This window comes from Nicotiana sylvestris, chromosome 4 (genome assembly GCF_000393655.2).
Source record: "Nicotiana sylvestris chromosome 4, ASM39365v2, whole genome shotgun sequence".
Classification (NCBI taxonomy): domain Eukaryota; kingdom Viridiplantae; phylum Streptophyta; class Magnoliopsida; order Solanales; family Solanaceae; genus Nicotiana; species Nicotiana sylvestris.
Window position 1 is genome coordinate 132220706 of NC_091060.1, and position 5025 is coordinate 132225730.

General features: G+C 31.1%; 1 long non-coding RNA gene across 1 annotated transcript; it reads left to right on the forward strand.

Annotated features, from left to right (window-relative positions):
• The first annotated feature begins 3481 nt into the window (after positions 1-3481).
• Positions 3482-4824, forward strand: LOC138889070 (uncharacterized). The gene is made up of 2 exons (XR_011406637.1): positions 3482-3572; positions 4562-4824. It is a non-coding gene; the product is annotated as an uncharacterized lncRNA (long non-coding RNA).
• The last annotated feature ends 201 nt before the right edge of the window (positions 4825-5025 follow it).

Consider the following 5025-nt stretch of genomic DNA (forward strand, 5'->3'; position numbering starts at 1 on the left):
ACAGTATAACATAAGTATAAAAATATATATTTTCAGAATAAGAAAATATATGCGTATGTTCTACTAGAAGAGAAATAGTATCAAAATATTAAGCCAATTGACAAATTAATAAAAAATCACATTAGTAAATGTATAGTATTAAGTACTTGCTAATTTAATAAAGAATAAACAAAGAATAAATAATTTATTTTATTACTTTAATGCTTTGTATCCTTTGATTTTGTATAGATTTTATTATATTTATGTACACTACTTTAAATAATAAAATAATAACTAACATTTATTAAAATAATATGATATATTAGATTATAATTTTATAAGATTAATATTTTGTCAAATTATCCGTGCATCGCGCGGATTCTAATACTAGTTCTCCTATAATACGTGAAGAAATACTAATAGGCACAAGTATATACTATTGAAAATGAGGCCCTTGACTAAAGGCCAAATTGAACGTTTCTAATTTTCTTCTTATATAACAGCTTACTATACTTTTAACTTATATAGTTATATATATGATATTGATTTATGGGAAGAGTGAGAATTAGAGAGTGTTTGGATGGTTGTTACATATCGTTTCATAATGTGTCGTATCGTACTGTATTATATTGTACTGTATTGTTTGATAAATATAATGTTTGGATAGATTGTGTCGTTTACCATCGTTTTATGATATCACGCACCAGCAATATGAAGAATAAACTTGTAAATATTATAAAGAAAAATTATGATACAAGATAAAATTATTATATAAAAAGTAGGGTAAATGATAAAATAAAATTATTTAACAATAATAAAGGGTGAGATTGAGAGAAAAAACAAGGTAACGACGCGACCACACCAAATCGGTCGTTGTTACATAAAGTGACACATTTCGTCGTTATGTAACGATAGATTTAACGATACGACAAAATAAAATTTTAGTAACAACCAAAACAAACATCGTATTTAAAGTAATAATACGATACAATACAATACAATAGCTAACGGGCATCCAAACAAGCTGTGAGTGAAGTAGCAGATCTAGGAAGTTTCTAATTTTAACAACTTGCGCCGGATTTGCCGCACCCTATTATTTTTGCTTACCCCATCCTTTTTTTTTAAACACAGATAACATGGGAGTACAATCGTCCAATAGCTAGGGTACATGATATTGGAAATTATGTTATATGATTCGAATTGATAAACATTTCAACGTCAATAAAACTTCATACTGTTTGTAAAATTATTAGGAGTCTAAGTTGTGGTCCAGCTGTTATGTCCACCTATTTCAGATTTTTATCAATTAATGATTGTTTTGTTACATAGACTTCCTAAGTTTATATATCTTCACCCACTATATAATTTCAATGATTAGAACTTTCTAATTTACAAAAATCAAATAATTATACTATTTTTATTTATGTTGGACTCATTCCCTATTTGTCCCAAAAAGGATACTATTAGAAAAATAGTTGGAAAGGTAGAGATTCCTTCCCATCTAACTACAAATCCTATGAATTTGAGAAGTTTTCAGTTCTAAGCCTAATATTTTTGGACATAGCGTAAAAGGCTATAAGTCTTCACACAAATAGAGAAGTATAATAAGTCAGTTTTTAATTAGATTTGAGCCGAGCAAAATAAATTGTAAGGAAAAAAATGTTTTTGAGTAATGAATTAGCCTAATTGAAGTATATCTTGAAGCACAAAACTACCGCTTTCCTGACCGACTTAAATACAATAATCACAATAAATAATTGTCGCTTCTCCCGACTAACTAAATACAATAATTATTACATACTTCGATTCAAAAGGAAGGCGAAGAGTTTGGTAGTAAACTTTGTGCATTCAATGGTTAAACCACAAAGGGGGGGGGGGGGGGGGGGGGGGGAGAGTTATGTAAAGATTGGACATGGAAATGGGGTTGGAGAGAGGCTGTAGGCTCCACACAATTAATGTGAAATTCGAGAAGATAAATGAATAACGGCAGAGGACTTGTTATAAAATACAAATTCCTATCCTTCATAGGTAGGCAGATCAAAAATCATGTACTACTATAAAAATCTGCACTTTAACTATAGCTTGAATGGCTTTACTCAAGTACAACAAACTTTTCTCAGGTTACATATATTTCAGTGTGTGTGATTTCATTTTCAACACCAAATAGGCAAAAAGAATTAAAAGTGATCAAGAATGTAATATTTGGATACAAAAAATCGGTAATTGTTATTAATTTGTTTAATATAACAAATGTCATTAGAATAAGTAGAGATAGAAATGTTGTACTAGCTTTTAGCAATTGCTTCTTTCTTTAAGCTCAAGATTGTCTAATGTCGTACTTAATCACTGCTAGTAACTAGCTAATAGTAATTAAAAATTCTCTTTTTAGATGACACATAGAATCACGTATTTGCTTTATAATGGATTTAGCTCAATTTGATTGGCCGACAACCTTCTCTCAATCTAAGCTGGGACTGGTCCATAAGTTTCCTCTAACTGAGGGAATATATTAAAGAAAAGGAAAAAAAGTGAAAACAATATTGTCGTTTCAACAAAATAAACAACAATAGAGATAACGAATAGACTGGTAGTTCTTTTTTTGGTAATAATAGACTGGTATTTAAGGATATATTGGAAATTGCAACAAAATTATTAGTAACGTTGAGAAAAGAAAAAGAGCGGGGTTAAAATAGAAAAGTCGATCTCAATTGCATGGACTTGTTACGGTTGTATTTATGTCAAACATGGACTTCAAACTCTTTAAATATTGCCAATCAAATGAAATCTCCAAAAAAAAAAAAATTAGTTCATTTGATGTTGTGCATTAACAACGTAAAAGATATCAGATCACAATTCACATATCAAATGCTAGTAGCAGTGAGATACATACTTTTACTTTTTGTTCAAATGATGTCGACCTATTATTACAAATTAATTTGTAAAGGTTCTAAAGTTTAATTTTTTGTTTCAAATTAATATTTATCTTACGTTATTTTCAAGAAGTGCATGCCTGAATCTTTTTACTAAGAGCTATCAGATGGGTGTCTTTAATTTGCCACTGGCCACTAGGAGACATTATGGTTTCATTACTATCTGCCTATTTAACCTCAAATTTTGAATTACTAAGAAAATCGTACATGAAAAAATAAATAAATCTAATTATAGGAGCAGATGGAAAAACAAAAGAATTTATTCGCTGGAGAAATTAATTTACTTTAGAAAACTCACATGCAGCAATAGAGACACGACGTTTTGCATTTTTTTAAGTCATAAATTCCCTGACGAAAAACAAATGATAAAATTCCCATGTGGGGTCCATATAAGCCGCGTTTGGGTGTCGGTGTAGCGGAGTAGGCTGACGTGTCGGCTGGCTGTGCAAATGAGTAAATGTGAGCGGCGCCGTAGGATATCGGCTCCTCTTGTTCAATTGGAATTTGACTCTTCACGGGTTCTCATTATGAAAACCTGGTTTTTCTGGATAATCGAGCTCAGATTTAACCATGATTATATTTCTTTTGGTTGTTACTACCAGTACTTGTCAGAATCTAAATACCTAGTATTATATACGTCTTGAAACTCGGACGATCGACAAGGTAAAATTCCTTATATTATTTAATTACTAATTCAAGCTTTGTCGGTATTTTTCTTTCTTTGTTTGAAGAAGTTCCACTGCAACATCATCAAATTAGTTGAATTTTCTATATGTTTAATGAGAGGAATTTGATTGTCATTTCACATTTTTCATTAATGTGAGGAATTTGATATTTGCAATTCATAAAAATAATTCACTTTTTACTGAAAATTTCTTTTGTTATAGGATGTGTTTGATACGAAGGAAAATTTTTTCATGAAAAATATTTTTCAGCCATGTTTGCTTACAAAGTAAAAAATATGTTTTAGAAAATAATTTTTTATGTTACTTTCTTTACCCTCCCCCCCCTCTTCCCTAAATTCTCATGTTTCATGTACTCTCAGACCTCCCCCTCCCGCAAAAATAACTTTGAAATTTGTGCTACATAACTAAAAAAAATATACTTTTTTGTAGAAAAAGAAAGTACTGTCTCTACAACATGACAAAAGTACTCATTTTGTTAAAATGGAAAAAAATAATTTTTCTATTTCATGAAAAGAAAGTGCTTTTTTGTTGAAATGAAAGAAAATATTTTTTTTTACATCATGGAAATGGAAAAAACAGTATTCTATTTACAATACGAAAAAAGAGTACTCTTAATAATATTTCTCTTTAGGGTGGGGGTAGGGCACGGTTAGGTTGGTGGGGTGTGAGGGGAGAGGGTTGGTGGGAATGGAGAATAGGGCGGGAATAGTTGAAGAAGAGTTTTGGAAAATGCTTTCCCTTCTTTTGATAGGGAAAATATTTTCCTCCAATTGGAGGAAAATATTTCTAAAATATTTAAACCAAACATGGAAAAATTGAAAAATATTTTTCTTTGTACCAAACACACCCATAATGTAAGAGCTTTCTCGAGACATTGTCTTATTCTTAGTTCTGTCCCAAATAGAGGCGAATCCAGAAATTGAAGGTAACAAATACCACATTCTTTTAATGTACACCTTTGTATAGGTCAAAATCTGATCAAAAGAATTCTACTTAAGGAAGAACGACCAAGAATCAACCAAGCCGAAGTCACGTATATGAAGCAATATATCAGCGAATGATTTAGCCACGGTTGAGGTCGAGTATACAATCGCCCCGAACGGCTAGTTCAACACTTAGACATTTTAGAGGAAGATATTTCAAGAATTTAGGTACTCCGGTTAAGGATCGCTGGGTAAGGAAAGTGTTTTATATAAATATCATGGGAGAGGAACGCACCAGAGGGGAGGGGAGACAGATACATCTCTCAAAAAGTGAAGATATTCCAAAAATCTCAGACTCCTCGCCGAGAAAGGAGATAGGAGCTTAGAATCTCAGTATACATCTGTAATTCGACTTCATCAAATGAATGGAAGTCGATCTTGTTTAAGAATGGTGACTCTTTTTATTTATATATTCTTCATTATCATTTGATATTATTGGAGTAATCA